The 17,349-nt window shown below is 38.0% G+C and overlaps 1 protein-coding gene and 1 long non-coding RNA gene across 14 annotated transcripts in view; one reads left to right on the top strand and one right to left on the bottom strand.

Annotated features, from left to right (window-relative positions):
- LRRC7 (leucine rich repeat containing 7) overlaps positions 1–17,349 on the top strand; it is a 600,349-nt gene that overhangs the window by 282,071 nt on the left and 300,929 nt on the right. The gene's annotated exons all lie outside the window — the stretch shown is intronic.
- The window catches only part of LOC143650171 (uncharacterized), a 118,043-nt gene that overhangs the window by 75,868 nt on the left and 24,826 nt on the right, over positions 1–17,349 (bottom strand). For 9 of the 12 annotated variants that reach the window (XR_013159413.1, XR_013159408.1, XR_013159409.1 and 6 more), the window contains exon 2: positions 11,278–11,394. The exons of the other annotated variants lie outside the window; for them this stretch is intronic. This is a non-coding gene — a long non-coding RNA (uncharacterized LOC143650171). The remainder of the gene's footprint in view (positions 1–11,277; positions 11,395–17,349) is intronic. 12 annotated transcript variants of the gene reach the window in all.

Raw genomic sequence — 17,349 nt, 5'->3', positions numbered from 1 at the left:
AATGGGTAATTGGAGCTGAAGGGATACAGACTGTGCAACAGGACTGGATACAAAAACTCAAAAATGGACAGCACAATAATACCTAATTGTAAAGTAATCATGTTAAAACACTGAATGAAGCTGCATCTGAGCTATAGGTTTTTGTTTTGTTTTGTTTTGTTTTTTTACTATTATTACTTTTATTTTTTTCTCTATATTAACATTCTATATCTTTTTCGGTTGTGTTGCTAGTTCTTCTAAACCGATGCAAATGTCCTAAGAAACGATGGTCATGCATCTATGTGATGATGTTAAGAATTACTGATTGCATATGTAGAATGGTATGATTTCTAAATGTTGGGTTAATTTCTTTTTTTCCGTTAATTAATAATAAAAAAAAAAAAAACTCAATTCAGGTGACATTGTTTCCACGAAGCCTCCTTACGCCAAAATTGAGTGAAGAGTCCCTTCTCTGTGCTGATATACATTCTGCATTGTCTGTCTTAACGAATACTTATTGAATTGAAACACTTGAAGCTCAGTTATAATACTTATACAATTTTAATTTTAAATTATTAAATATTTTAAGCATGGTGAACATGAGAAAACAATATACCATCACAGATTAAATTGTGAATATTTTACTTTAGATAGCACACCCTAGCTTTTTAAAAATAAATGAAATTGCAAAAACTACTTCTTCCCTCCAAGAATTAAAATTTCAATGAGGTGCTAATATATTGTAGATATTATTATGCAGGTTTTTCATTCTGTATTATGTTTCTGAAAGTTTTCTTTGGTGTTCCATGTGGATCCGGTAGTACCAATAAAGCCCCAAAATTCCCAATACTACATTTTCTTGACAGCACTTGGAGTTTTTACACATACTAAATATTGACCAATCAGATGGATGTATAAGAGTAGCTCAATATATAAATTTACACTTCCCTGATCACTAGTGAGTTGACATTTCCTTAATCTTTTTATTTTTTGCCAATTATCCTTCTCTATAAGTTGGTTTTTGATACATTTTTCTTTTGAATTGTTTGTCTTTTAGGTTCTTGGTGATTTGAAATGTTTATATACTCTGAACACTATCTCATCTTGGTTATATGGATTACAAATATCTTCTCCCCATTTGTGGCTAATTTTTCAATTCGTTTCTGATCCCAATTATCATAGATAAGTTCCCAATTTTAAGTACTAAAAGGTATCAATCTTTCCTTTACAGATTTTATTTTAAAATCTTATTTAAGGAATTATTCCCTGCTCCAATATTATAAAGGTATTCTGTAGTTTTTCTAAAAGTATTAGCTTTTCTTTTCACATTTAGATTTTGGTCCATTTGTAACTTATTTTTGTATAGTGCTGTTTTAGTTTACTAAAGTTACCATAAGTGGATTGACTTTCATAATGGGGATTTATTAACTTTCAAGCTTACAGTTCTGAGGTTATGAAAATGCCTAAATAAAAGAAGCAGCAGATCCATCTGTCAGATGGGAAGGCTTGTGGCATCTGCTGGTATCTTCTGGATTTTGTTGCTTACCGTTTCTGGTTTTAGTGACTCCCTTTCTGGCCTTCTGTGTGTGTCCTTGTCTCTTAGCTTATGTTCTGCCTCTCTCTCAACTTCTCTGGATTTCCTCTCAGCTTCTCTGTGTGCCTCTCTGAATTTCATCTCTTGTAAAGGATTCCATTAAGAAGATTAAAACCCATTGGGTCATATCTCAACTGAAATAACCTAACCAAAAGGTCCCACCCCCAAGTCTGCACCCAAAGGAATGGATTAGCTTTAAGAATTTGATGTTTTCTGGGGTCCATTCAGCTTCAAACTACCACCCTCTGAACTCCTAAAAGACATCTTTTTTTTCCCCATACTTAAAATGCATTCATTCCGTCACAATATCTCAAAAGCTTTAAATCATTTCAGTGACAACATTAAGTACAAAATTAGTTACAGGTGGTCTGTCCTGGGGCAAAATTTATCTTTCACTGTGGACCTGTGAAACTTAGAACATGTTATCTGCTTCCAAAATGCAAAGAAGGGACAGTCAGAGTAGCATTCCCATTGCCATAGGGACAAATTGGAAGGAAAACAGGGGCTGCTGGACCCAAACAGTTCTGAAAACCTGCAGGGCATACTTCATTCTATTTCAAGGTCTGAGAGTCATTTATAAAATGATGTTTTGTCCTCAGTGCCTGATGGAGCAGCAGCCTTACGTTTTCCAAGTCTTGCACCATGGCCCTGCTCTCTCTAGTCACTGGCGTGAGGACGTCAACATCTCCAAACATTCAGGCAATGGCCATGCTTTCAGCTCCACCCCTCATCACAGCACTGGGGAGGTGACCAGACTCTGCAACCTCCGGGACACAGCTCAAACCCCCTCAGAACAGGGGAGGTGGCCAAATTCTCCCCAATCCCAGGGAATGTCTTCCACCCTTTCTGAAGGCTGAAATAGCAGCACTCTTCTCAAACAGCAGGATGACCAAGCTCTCTGCAATCTCCCAGGCATCTGAGAGCCTTGAGGTGGTAACATTCTTCCTGAATAACTGGGCTGAAGGCCTGCAATTCTGCAAGGTTCAGAGAACACTCACCCTTTCCACATATATGGGTAGATACACTATTCTGGCCAAAAGTGTCTTTGTTCCAAACCTCAGCTTCCATGGTTTTGCCTTTGAAGTCATTTTCCCTTCAATATGTCCCTTTTCTGTCTCTTTTGGTCTAGGCTGCCAATGGTTCTCTTCATACAGGTATTGCAAAAAAAAAGCTTGCCAGTTTCAGATGTAGTACACATGGTTCCAAACCATCAGACAAAAGAGCTTTCCACGAATCTTTTCTGTATAACTACATTTTCAATCCTAACTTGCTCTGAAATGGCTGACTGGTTCTAGGTACAATTAAATCCTTACATGGGGCACTATTCTCTGGGGACTCACTTTCTGGAGGCTCAGAATTTTCAAAACCATCAGTTTTTGTGCTTATTTTGTATGTGTGCATACATAGGAGTTCAGTTCTCAGCTTATCCCTTTCCTCTTGCATTTTACCATAAACTGCAAGAAGAAGTCAAGCCACACTTTCCACATTTAGCTGGCTAATCTCCTCAGCTAAACATCCACGCTTGTCACTTTCAAATTCTGCCTTCTGTCTGACATCAGGGCTAAATGTTGCCAAATTCTCTGCCACTTTAGAACTAGGGTCACTTTTCTTCCAGTTTGCAATCACCCATTTATTGTTTCTGTCTAAGACCTCCTTGGAAGTACCTTCAGTGTCCCTATTTCCCAGCAGTCTCTAAAGCAATGTAGGCCTTTTACATCAAGCTTCGCACAATTCTTCCAGAATCTTCCCCTTTTCCATTTTTGAAGCTATTCCAGAATTTTTGGTATTTGCAAAATCAGCACCCCACTCTTTGGTACCAAAATCTGTTTTAATTGCTAAAGTTGCCAAAATACAATATTCCAGAAATGTGGCTTTTACAAGCTTACAGTTCTGAGGTGAGAAAGTGTCCAAATCAAGGCAGCAACAGGCAACCCAGCAATCCCTCTATCAAATGGAAAGGCACATGGCATCTGCTGCTTCCTTCCTTTCTAGGTCTTGTTGCATCCAGCTTCTGGCTTCAGTGGCTCCCTCTCTGAGCTTCTGTGTGTTCTTGTCTCTCAGCTTATGTGCTGCTTCTCTCTCAGCTTCTCTGGTTTTTCTCTCAGCTTCTCTCTGTGTATTTCTCTGAATTCCATCTCTTATAAAGGACTCCATTAAAAGGATTAAAAGGGCATGCCTCAGCTGGAATAATCTAATCAAAATGTCTCCTCTCCCCCCCCCCACAATAGGTTTACACCCACAGGAATGGGTCATGATCTTTTCTTGCATCCATTCTGATTCCAACTACCATAGGTGCTATGTATAACCAAAATTTATCTCTGTCCAGATGATAGGCGATTAACTCTTTAGTAACATATCTTCAATAATCCCTCATTTTCCCACTGATTTGCAGTTCCACCTTTTTATTTACAATAAACCTTTTCTCAAACTATCTGCCCCGTTGGCTTATTTGTCTATTCCTGTGACATTTTCACATTTTTCTAATCACTTTCACTTAAAATTAAGTTTTAATATCTGTAAGACAAGCACTCTTCTTTCTTTTCTTCAAATGTGTCTTGTTATTTTCAGCACTCTGTTCATCTGTATGAATTTTAGGTTCAACTTGTTGAAATTTACAGTCTGTAGGATTTTTGAAATTGGCCCAAAGATTAATTTTGGAAAAATCAACATCTTTATAATAGAAAGTTTTGTTAACCATGAACATGGTATATCTCTCCCTTTATCTGGGTCTTATTTTGTGTCTTTAAATAAAGATTTATGATTTTCTACATGAAGGTTGTATACACATTTTGTTAGAATTATCTCTAAATACTTTAAAATTGCTAGATTTATAAATCATATCCCTTTCTAAAAAATAAATGTTCTAATTTTGGTTGCTATTATAGAGAAGCATTGTTAATTTTTAAATTTTCACCTTAAATTCAGTCAAGGTGCTGAATTATAAGTAACCAGTAGATTCTTTTGACTATTTTTTATATAGAAAATCAGTTCACCCATAAATAATGACAATTTTGTTTATCTATTTCCAGTCCTTATACTATTATATCTTCTTAAATTACCTTTTCATACATTATACATTTCTGGGAAATCATCCATGTAATCGTCCAGGTTTTCAATTTTGTTGTCATACATTAGTTCATATGTTGTTTTATAAATTTCTACCACATCTGTGGCTATTTTCCCCCTTGCATTCCTAACATTGTTTAATTGGGCCATATATCATTGAATTCCTTTTTTTTTATCAGTCTTTCCGAATCTTTTCAAAATGTATTACTCTTTCAAATAATGTTCTTTTGGCCTGTTGGTTTTCTCTACTGTTTGATTGTTTTCTTTTGCTGATTTTTTCTGAGTTCATATATTTCTATCTTTATTTTTATTATGCAGATTTATTTTCTTAGGGTTTTCTGTTTTATTTTTTCTTTTTCTTTGGTTGATTTTGTTTTGTCTTCAGTGATACTTCAATGAGTGATACTGAGTCCTTATTATTCATTAACTTTCACATTGTGGCCAAGAATATGATCAACTTTTAAAATGTTTCTTGCACCCTATAATGAAGATACATAATCTCTGATTATCAGGTGCAGGCTAGGGATCAATTGATTGTGCATCTTTATTCCTGTGCTGGTTTGATGCTATTATGTATCCCAGAAAAGCCAGGTTCTTTAGTCCTGATTCAGTATTGCTGAGTGGAATCTTTTTTTATTGTTTCCATGGAGATGTGACCCACCCAGTTGTGGGTGATAACCTTTGCTTAGGTGGTTTCCATGGGACTGCATCTCTACCCATTCAAGGTGGAGTTGCTTACTGGAGCCCTTTAAGAGGAAACCACTTTGGAAAAAGCTGCAAAGCCACCAGAACCAACAGAGCCCACAGAGCCAGAGACCTTTGGAACAGAAGGAAAACGCCCCCAGGGAAGCTTTAGGAATGAGAGGAAGCTAGCAGGCCTCGCAGTTCTCATTTCCAGCTGAGAGAAAAACCCTGAACACCATCAGCCTTCTGGAGCCAAGGTATCTTTCCCTGGATGCCTTAATTTGGACATTTTCATAGCCTTGCCTTAATTTGGACATTTTCCTGGCCTCAGAACTGTAAACTTGAAACTTAATAAATTCTCCTTTTTAAAAGCCGTTCTGTTTCTGGTATATTGCATCCCAACAACTTACTAACACAATACTCCATTTTATTATAAGCTTCTTTAGGATGAATACCATATCTCAGTGATTTTTACGATTTCAAACACTGAAAACACACAATACTTGGAGCTTTTACCAGCTTGGAACATTGAAAGCACCTGACAGACTAGGAAGACATGAACTGGAAAATGAAATTGTAAACTCTTGTGTTCAATAAAGGTCCTAAAAACAAGTACCTAACCATGATATTTCTAAAAAATTTAAGTCAATTTGATGAAATGTGGCTATGTTAGATAGAGTCTAGAGAAATAAATAAATATCCATGTGGCATTTACCATATAAATAGCCTTTTCTCTATTAAATCTTTCTGTTATCTAAGTTTCATGCATCATTCTGTGGGTGAATTTGCTTACTATGCATCAGCTTTCCACACCAGTGAATCTTTTATCTTTTATTACTCTCATCTTAATTCACGAGCAAAATAAAAAAATCCAGTGTCCATCAGAGATATTGTGATCTCTGAGTAAATAGTCTGTGCCTGTTTGTAGAGCAATACATGGTTATAATGGAGTAAATTGTTTTATGTGGTAAAGCAAGATAATATATGATAAAGTTCAGTTAGGCAGTGATTCAGTTTCAAGTCTAAATGTTGATTTTTCATAGCTTCATATAGACTATGACACTATAATTTAAGGACTTTAATGAAAATGAATTAATTTAAAGGTTCTTCTTAACTCTGCAGCAATTAAGTGATTTTTCCTGTCATGCTCTAAAACTTATTTCTATACAGGAATGGACTTGAAAAGCATCATAGCGGGCAAAATCACTATTGTTAGTTTTAATGAAAGGCAATCAGAGTTGAAGGCATTATTGTGTGCTTTACTGGCTTGCCAGTTATTCCGCCCCTTCCCCAAATACATGCAAAGCACTGAAGACAGTATCTTCACATTGCAGTGAAAAGAGGATGCTTCTTCCAGACAAACTTGAGAAAGGAGATATGAGTAACCAATTAAAGGTTAAAAAATCTTTGTCATTTTGAGCATATTAAAAGAAATGGACTGACTCTGGGTTGTTCGCATTTCTTATAATTTTTAAAAAGAAGTCTATCTTGGAATGCCTTACGTGGGTTGGGGAGAAAATGTTACCACACTCTTCTCAATTAGCAATAAAAGTGCTCTTTGGTGTTTGGCAAATCATTAAGACCGTTTGTTTAGAATAAGGCTTGTTATTTTGCCCTACCGAATACTCACTATCAACACTCTTTAAAATGTTTATTTTACTCAGAGAAATTGTAGGTTTACAGCAAAATCACATACTGTACAAAAAATACAGTGTTCCTGTATACCACTCATCCTTCCATTATTAACACCTTGCATTGGTATGGTACCTTTATTTTAATTGCTGAAAGAATATTAAAATTATTCTGTTAACCATAGTCTGTAGTTTACATTAAGGTGTATTTTTCCAATAAACCACCTTAATATTAGCACCTTGCATTAGTGTGGTACAAGTCTTATAATTCATGAAAGAACTTTTTATAGTTATACTATTAGCTATAGTTCATCATTTAAAATAGGATTCACGGTGTGGCACAGTCCTATGCTTTATCTTTAATTTTTATTCTACTAACTGATAAATAACCTAAAATTTTCCCTTTTAACACATTCACATGTAAAATTCAGTTTCCTCCTCTTTCAGTTTTTGGAAGAGTTTGAGCAGGATTGCTATTAATTATTGAAATGTGTGTAGTCAGCACATAGGGAGCCATCTTCTGGACTTTTTTGTGTGAAGGTTTTTGATGACTGATTCAATCTCTACATTTATTTGGTCTGATGGCATTTTTTTTTATTTCTTATTTTTTTATTTCTTTTTCTATTTTATATATTTTTTTATTTCTTTAGATTCAGTGTAAGTTGTTTGTGTGTTTCTAGGTATTTATACCTAAACAAATTAGAGACGGGTTGTCTAATTTGTTGTTATACATATATGTACTCCTACAGTCCTTTTTATTTCTGTGGGGTCTATGGTAATGTCCTGTCTCTCATTTCTGATTTTATTTATTTGCATCTCTCTCTCTCTCTCTCTCTCTCTCTCTCTCTGCAATCTAGCTAAGGGGCTAAGGATTTGTCAATTTGATTGATCGTTTCAAAGAACCAAGTTCTGGTTTTGTTAATTCTCTCTATTGCTTCTTATTCCCAATGTCATTTATTTCTGCTGTAATCTTGGTTATTTCCTTCTTTCTACTTGCTTTGGGTTTATTTTGCTGTTTTTATATTGGTTCCTCCAGGTGTGTAGTTAGTTTTTTTTTTTTTTTCCCCTAGCTCTTCCTTAATGATAAATGTAAGCATTTAGAACTATATATTTACCTCTTAGCACTGCCTTCACTGCATTCCTTAAGTTTTGATATGTTGTGTTATCACTTCATTTGTCTCAAGATATTTACTGATTTTCTTTGTTATTTCTTCTTTGACCCACTGGTTGCTTAACTGTGTGCTATTACCTTCCTATATTTCTTGATTTTTAAGTTCTCTGCCAGTTACTAATTTCTAGCTTCCCTTCATTACAGTTAGGTAAGATGCTTTTTAAAATTTCAATCATTTAAAATTTATTAAGACTTCTTTTGCAATCCAAAGTAGGGTTTATCCTGGATAGCAATAACCCTGTTTGGGGGTATATTGTCCTATATATTTTATTAGGTATAATTCATTTTTCTTATTATTCATGCTCCATGTTTCCTTAACATCTTTCTAGATGTTCTTACTTTAGATATATTGAAGTCACCAGCTATTACTCTAGAAGTGTATGTTTCTCCCTTCAATCATGTAGTTTGGTGCACTGTGCTTAGGTGCATAAATATTTTGTTATTTATTCTTGGTGGATTGCCCCTTTTATTTATATATAATGCCTTTCTTTATCTCTTATAAGAGTTTTGCATTTAAAGTTTATACTTTCTGATATTAGTATAGCTATCCCAGCTCTTTTTTGGTTAGTGTATGCATAGAATATGTTTTTCCATGCTTCAAATTTCAACCTATTTGTGTCTCTGGGTCTAAGGTGAGTCTCTTGTAAGAAACATATAGTTGGATCATGCTTTTTTATCCATTCTGCCAATCTGTGTCTTTTGCTTGGGGAATTTAATCCATTAAATTTAGTGTTATCACTGTAAAGGCAGTTCATGCTTCAGCCATTTTGTCCTTTGGTTTTTATGTCATAACTTTTTTGTTGTTGTTTGATCTCTCTTTTCCTTTATAGCAACCTCCTTTTCCTTATCATTGTTCTTTTGTAACATGTCTGATTGATCCTTTTCTCATTTCTGTTTCTGTGTATTTTTTTTTTTTGCATGGGCAGGCACCAGGAATCGAACCCAGGTCTCCGGCATGGCAGATGTGAATTCTGCCTGCTGAGCCACCGTCACACTGCCCTTATTAAATTATATATTTCTGTTTCTGTGTATTTTTAAAATACTTTCATTGCTTTTGCCCTGTGGTTTGTATTACACAATATACATATGTAACTTACTTATGTGAAAAGACACCAATCTAGCTTCGATAGCATACATATTCTCTGTTTCCATGTCCCTCTGTTCCCTCTCTTTTTATTGTCTTTGTCACTGTTTACCACTTTATAACCCCAAGCCCATTATCAGGAAATATGTCTGTTTCTTGTACAATTGTATTCTGTCTCTTGTAGGAATTACATTGGGTTTTGCATTTACCCTTTAAGTTACCTTTACTGATAATATTCATTTCTTTATTCTACTCTAAACCACTCTCTCTCCTGCCTTTTCCTTTCAATATGTGGAACTCCCTTTAGTAAGTCTTGTAAGAGAGGTCTTTTGTTGATGAACTCTCTCAATTTCAGTTTATCTGTGACTATTTTAAATTCTCCCTTATTTTTGAAGGACAGTTTTTCCAGGTAAAGAATTCTTGGCTGGCAGTTTTTCTCTTTCTGTACCTTAAATATATCATACCACTACCTTCTCGCCTCCATGGTTTCTGATGAGAAATTGGCACTTAATTTTATTGAAGATCCCTTATATGTAATGAATTGCTTTTCTCTTGCTTCTTTGAGTATTCTTTCTCTTTGGCATCTGACATTCTGATTAGAATGTGTCTTGGAGTAAGTCTGTTAGGAAATATCCAATCATTATTATGCTTCTTGTATATTTATGTCTTTCATAATAATTCAGAAATTCTTGACCATTATCTCCTCACATATTCTTTCTACCCCTTTTCCCTTCTCTTCTAGGATACCTGTGATGTATATGTTTGTGCACTTCATGTTATCACTTAAATCCCTGAGACTGCTGAATTTTTATATTCTTTTCTCTATTTGCTCTTTTGACCATATGATTTCAACTGTCCTGTCTTATAGTTCACTGATTATTTCTTCTGCTTGTTCAAATATGCTGTTGTGTGCCTCCAGGATATTTTTGATCTCCATTATTGTGCCTTTCATCCCCATAATTTCAGTTATGTTTCTTTTTAGACTTCTAAATTCTTCTTTATGCTCAGATGTTGTCTTCTTAATATCCTTCAGCTCTATATCAATATTTTCTTTTATCTCCTTGAATTGATTTAGATGTTTGTTTGCATTTATTTGATCAGTGTTTCCAAACTCTGGGTCTACTCTAAAGTTTTAATTTTTTCCCTTGACTGAGCCATAGCTTTCTGTTTCTTAGTATGGCTTGTAATTTTTTGCTGATGTCTGGGCATCTGATTATTTTGGTGTGTTAACTCTGAAGGTCATTTTTCCCCTCTAGTCTAGGTTTTTATTTTGTTGATTGTCTTTGTGTTAAAGCCCTCCTTTGTCACTAGCTACAGCTCATTTAGGGCCTTTAGAGTAGCCTGTGTTTAGCTGTTCAGATTTTCTTAGTTTTTCATCTGATTCTTGCTTGGGATATGCAGTACCATTTTTAAGATTGTACTTTTTGTGCAATTCTGTCTCCTCCAGGAGAGAGCATCCTTTATTCTGTCCCTTCTCTGGGAATCTTGATCTCTTCTATTTGTTTTTGTGCAGAATTTTCTCGCCAGTTCCTCTTGATCCATTTAAAATTCTCTCCCTCACTCAATGCATTTTTTTCCTTATACCATTCTATTCTTGGGCCCATACTCTCTTCCCGCAGTTCAGTTTCTCCATTTTCTTTTCCTTACATCTGTGAGGCCTCTGTTTGCTTCCTCATGAGGGTATCCTACCCCAAGGACCCTGACCAGGTCAATCCAAGAAGAAAGGTCCATTTTACATTTAGGTGCTCCAGCCAACCAAGACTGTGTGGAGTATGTGCTCCTCTTGCCAACAGTTCTACTGAAGTCTGTTTCTTTTTATCCTCCCCTCTTCAGGCTTTTTGTTTGTACCACTCCTTACCTGTTTGTATTCCACCCTGGGTCTCTGCAGACTTGGGTCACTGTACCTGTATTGCGTGGGGTTCTAACTCACTGTTGTGAATGGCTCTAAGGTCTGCACCCACAACAGAAGGGATCTGGGCCATGCTACATCTGTGTGTCTCCCAAGCACCATGGACGAATTTTGGAGAGTGGGATCCAGACTTTCACGTTGGGGAAGAATATCTCCTACCTGATATTCCAGATTGCTTTCCTTTTTCTTCAGTTCAGCAGTTGTGGTGTCCTTCTCCAGTATCTATCATCAGCCAGAGCTCCAAGCAAGTGGAATTTGTCCTTTTATTACTTGATTCTAAGGAGAGACATTACCAGGAGATGTTTTATGTCACCATGTTGATAATATTACTCTCATTTCCAACTCTCTTAATGTTTTATTTATTTGAAAATCAGTAGCACTTTTTTACTATAAAATGGCATTCTCTTTCTACGGAATCTACTTCTGCCCAGGTTTATAATATTAAAATGAACTGAGGATTGAATCCCTTGGTTTCCATTAAGGAATGCAATGGTGACAAAAATTAGTATACTGTTTCTCTTGTCGCCCTCTAAGCCTGCTTCCATAACTTTTAACCCTTTCTAATATTTTTACCAGGAAATAAAATCAACAAATATGCTTATCTGTTTGTTAGTTGCACTCAGCTCTTGGGGGATAGAGAACTAGTATAAGATATTGCGTTTGTCCTTAAGGAACCTACAATTTGGTTATATAACTTTGGTTATATAACCAAGTTAAGGAAGAAAGAAACTACTCTGATCTCTTCACCCTTCTGGAGTCTGTGTTTCCTTCTATTATCTAAACTGCTAAATTTCCTAATGAAGAGTCGTAGCAGAGCCTTCTTTGTGCTTGAGTGATTAATCTGTTTTCTGTGTTCCTGTAAATTCTAAAAAAAATTATAAAATAAAAAAACCTGAACAAGCTTTGTGAGCCATCTCTCTACTATGCCATGATCCCTCTTTGCTTCATTATATACTCCTTAGTACAAGAGTTACATCTTACACAGTTCCTGGGTCCCCAACAGAACCTAGCTTTGTAAAGATAGAGCAAGTTCTCAATAAACACTGTTTGATTGGTAAGGAAGGTGACATTCATTAGTCAAATAGGAAGTGAATTTATTAAACAGAAAGCTTTACATAATAGTGACTCAATATACATTTGTTGTTGACAAAGAAAGATAAAAGGATATCAGGTGTACTTCAAATTAATTTGTTTATACTAAGTTCAGTTCTTTACCCTGTGAACTAATTGTTGGTCAAGGTCACAAATATATCACAAATTCTTTCCAAGACATATACCTAGGGCATAGTTTCTTGATTGCCTCTAATTACTGACTACCTTATCTGCATTTGGTTTTTCTCCTTAAAATGCTGTGGAGATAGGAAGAGTCTTATAGGAACCCTTTACTTCTTGCTGATTCTCCTGAATTCCTGTCTCCCCTCACTTCAGCAATTAAAGGTAAAGCAAACCACTTAAAGTGTCATGGTCAGGTTCATGTGTCAATTTGGCCAAGTTGTGGTACCTGTTTGTCTGGTTGGGCAAGGGCTGGCCTGTCTGTTGCTATGAGGACATTTCATAGAATTAAATCATGATCACATTGGCTGCATCTACAGCTGATTCCATTTGTAATCAGCCAAGAAGAGTGTCTTCTGCAATGAGTGATGCTAAATCTAATCACCGGAAGCCTTTTAAGGAGGATTCAGAAGAGACAGGCTCTCTTCCTGCTTTGGCCAGCAAGCCTGTCCTGTGGAGTTTGTCCAGATCCTCCATTGAAATCTTCAGCTTCACAACCTGCCCTCCAGCTTTTGGACTCAGCGTTCCCACAGTTATGTGAGATGCTTTTATAAATTTTATATTTACGGATATTTCCTGTTGATTCTGTTTCTCTAGAGAACCCTAACTAATACAACTTGGTACCAGGAGTGGTTCTTAAGAAACAGAATCTTTATGAATAGTTTTCTACTCTGACTGGACTCAAAGGCACTAAGGACTCTGAGTCCCATAATCATAATGACAGTGCCAGTCCATGGAGTGAGTTGACAAAATAGATAGTCAAAATATCACCATTTGATTCTTCTAATGCTTTCTTTGTATGAAGCCAAGCTCTGGGGGATAATGTTTTTGATACCTTTTACAGAGTTTTGTGGAAATAGAAGGTATAGAGATGTTGGCTGGTTTTTGTTAGATGCAATGGAAACATCAATGAGTGAAAGGAATGGGCTTAAGGCTTCAAATGAAAAACTTAAGCACCATCTGACAATGTAGAAGTTTCTTTGAGTGTCCTGAAGGAAAATCTTATTTCCTGTAGCCGTAGATTTGAGATCTCTGAAAATCAGCTCAGAATCTTATTGTTAGAATAGCAACTTTACAACATAAACTGAAATCTCAATCTTGCATGGTATCTGCCATTAAGGTGAGGGCATTGATTGGAAAGGAGTGGGACCCTGACAAATGGGATGGCAACATATGGATTGATAATGATGTTGGGGCGAGGTTGAAATCCTAGGTCATGCTGGAGTCTTCTCTAGATAACGCTGTACTAGTATGCCCTGAGGACATAGCCACCCCACCTCCAACCTGCCTTGAGGAATTGACCACCCAACTTCCACCTGAAGGGATTAGCCCTAGAGTGATTAATCCTGTTTCAACAGATGAAACTGCAGATGAATGCCATGAAGCAAATGGCTTGGAAGATACTTCTAATGCTTTTCATGACCCACCCCACCACCCTTCATTTCTTTCAGACCTATAACTAAAGTCCCAAGATGCCCCTAAAGGTGAGGTACAAAATATCACACATGAGGAGGTATGTTATACTCCAAAAGGAGGTATGTGTAAGTTTTCCGATTTATATAGAAATCAGGGAAATATGTGTGGCAATGGATTTCAATTGTGTGGAATAATGGTGGGAGGAATATAAGGCTGGATCAGGCTGAATTTACTGATGCAGGCCACTAAACAGAACTTCTGCATTCAGTATTATAGCTCGAAGGGTAAGAAAAAGGCATTAACAGTTTATTTGGATGGTTGGTTGAAACATGGATCAAAAGGTGGCCTCAGGACATTACCTGAGGTTGAAATGCCAGAACTGCTGTGGTATAATGTAGATGAGGGGATCCAGAGGCTTAGAGAGATTGGAATGTTAGAGTGGATTTATCATGTAAATCCTGCTCTTACACCCCAGGAATGGTCAGAGGATGCACCTTTTACCAGAACATTGAGAAATAAATTTGTTAGACTAGTGCCATCGTCCCTGAAGAGCTCTGTAGTTGAAGTTGTCTGTAGGTCAGATATTACTGTGGGAACTGCTTGTCACTGAGCTGGAATCCTTAAGCACAATGGGGATGGCCAGATCCCAAGTTGGCAGAAGCCAGGTGGCAGCACTTAATCACCGAAGACAGGGTGGATGTGGTTATTATAATAGACAGCAAATTCAAAGCAGGAGTTAAAATAATCTGACTCACAGAGATTTGTGGTGTAGGCTAGTAAATCACGGGGTACCTAGAAATATAATAGATGGGCAGTCTACTAAATTCTTGTTCAAGCTGTATAGACAAAAGAGTTGACCTAGGGTCAAGTGAACAGAAGTCAAAACTGAATTACAGAAACACAGGGTCACAGCCCCCTAATCAGTTCCCAGACTTGAGACAGTTTGCAGACCCAGAGCCACTTGAATGAAGAGGGGGCCTGGTCCCTTTGGGGGAGAACCCTGTTACACTGCCACAAATTTATACTGTTAATCTTCCTCCAAGCCTTCCCCAAGGAGACTGATGACCTTTTACCAGGGTAACTAAGCATTGGGGAAAAGGAAATGATCAGATATTCCAGGGATTTTTAGACACTTGTTCAGAAGTGACATTAATTCCAGGAGACCCACAACATCACTCTGGTCCACCAGTCAGAATGGGGGCTTGTGGAGGCCAGGTGATCAATGGAGTTTTAGCTCAGGTCTGTCTTGCAGTAGGTTCAGTGGGCCCCCAGACCAATTTCTGTAGCTATTCCCCCAGTTCCAGATGTAATTGGAATAGACATACTGAGCTACTGGCAGAATCCCCACATTGGCTCTCTAACTCATGCAGTGAGGGCTATCATGGTGGGAAAGGCCAAGTGGAAGCCACTAAAATGGCCCCTACCTACCAAAATAGTAAATCAGAAGCAATGCCAGATTCCTGGATGGATTGCAGAGATTACTGCCACTCTTAAGGACTTGAAGGATGCAGGGGTGGTGATTCCCACCACATCCCCATTCAACTCTCCTGTTTGGCCTGTGCTGAAGATAGGTGGGTCTTGGAGGATGACAGTGGATTATTGTAAGTTCCACCAGGTGGTAACTCCAATTGCAGCTGCTGTTCCAGATGTGGTATCATTGCTTGAGCAAATCAGTACATCCCTTGGTGTCTGGTATGCAGCTATAGATCTAGCAAATGCTTTTTCCTCAATAGCTGTTAATAAGGACCACCAGAAACAGTTTGCTTTCAGCTGGCAAGATCAGCAATATAATTTAACAGTCCTATCTCAGGGACATCCCTATGTCATAATCTTGTCCACAGGGACCTTGATAATTTCTCGCTCCATAAGACATCACACTGGTCCATCATATTGATGATATCATGTTGATTGGACCTAGTGGGCAAGAAATAGCAACTACTCTAGACTTACCGGTGAGACATTTGCATGTCATGAGATGGGAGACAAATCCAACAAAAATACAGGGCCTTCCACCTCAGAGAAATTTCTAGGTGTCCACTGGTGTGGGACATGTTGAGACATCCCTTCAAAAGTGAAGGATAAGTTGCTGCATCTGGCCCCTGCTGCGAACAAAAAAGAGGCACAATGCCTAATTGGTCTTTTTTGATTTTGGCAACAATGTATTCCTTGTTTGGGTGTGCTACTGCAGCCCATTTATCGAGTGACCAAAAAAGCTGCTAATTCTGAGTGGGGACCTGAACAAGAGGAGGCTCTGTGACAGGTCCAGTCTGCTGTACAAGCTGCTCTGCCACTTGGACCATATGATTCAGCAGATCCAATGATGCTGGAAGTATCAGTGGCAAATAGATGCTGTTTGGAGCCTTTGGCAGGCCCTTATAGGAGAATCACAATGCAGACCCTTAGATTTTGGAGCAAAGCCTTACCATCTGCTGCAGATAACTACTCTCTCCTTTTGAGAAACAGGAGGCCTGCTACTGGGCCTTAGTAGAGACCGAACTCTTAACCATGGGCCACCAAGTTACCATGAGACCTGAGTTGCCTTTCATGAGCTGGGTATTGTCTGATCCACCAAGCCATACAGTTGGGCATGTGCAGCAGCATTCTATCATAAAATGAAAATGGTATTTACGAGATAGAGCCAGAGTAGGTCCTGAAAGCACAAGTAAGTAACATGAGGAAGTGGCCCAAATGCCCATGGTCTCCACTCCTGCCACATTAACTTCTCTTTCCCAGACCTCAGAGCTATGGCCTCTTGGGGAGTTCCTTACAGTAAATTGACTGAGTAAGAAAAATCTCTGGCCATGTTTACAGATGGTTCAGCACGATATGCAGGTACCACCTGAAAGTGGACAGCTGCAGCATTACAACCCCTATCTGAGGTGTCCTTGAAGGACAGTGGTGAGGGGAAATCCTCCCAGTGGGCAGAACTTTGAGCAGTGCACCTGGTTGTTCATTTTGCTTGGAAGGAGAACTGGCCAGAGGTGCATTTGTATACTGCCTCATGGGCTGGATTGTCAGGGACTTGGAAAGACCATAATTGGAAAATTAGTAACAAAGGGGTCTGAGGAAGAGGTATGTGGCTAGACCTTTCTGAATGGGCTAAAAACATGAACATATTGATGTCCCATGTAAATGCACACCAGAAGGTGACTTCAGCAGAGGAAGGTTTTAATAATCAAGTGGCTAAGATGACCTGTTCTGTGAATACTAGTCAGCCTCTTTCACCAGCAACTCCAGTCATTGCCCAATGGGCTCATGAACAAAGTGGTCATGGTAGTAGGGATGGAGGTTATGCATGGGCTCAGTTACATGGACTTCCACTCACCAAGGATGACCAGGCTACAGCTACTGCTGAGTGCCCAATCTGTGAGCAACAAAGACCCACACTCAGCCCCCAATATGGCACCATTCCCCGAGGTGACCAGCCAGCTACATAGCGGCACATTGATTACATTGGACCACTCCCTTCATGGAAGGGGCAGCGATTTGTTCTATCTGGATAGACACATACTCTGGATATGGGTTTGCTTTCCCTGCATGTAG

This window comes from Tamandua tetradactyla, chromosome 11 (assembly GCF_023851605.1).
Source record: "Tamandua tetradactyla isolate mTamTet1 chromosome 11, mTamTet1.pri, whole genome shotgun sequence".
Lineage (NCBI taxonomy): Eukaryota > Metazoa > Chordata > Mammalia > Pilosa > Myrmecophagidae > Tamandua > Tamandua tetradactyla.
Note: the sequence above shows the minus strand (reverse complement) of the source record. Positions and strands in the feature narration are given on the sequence as shown.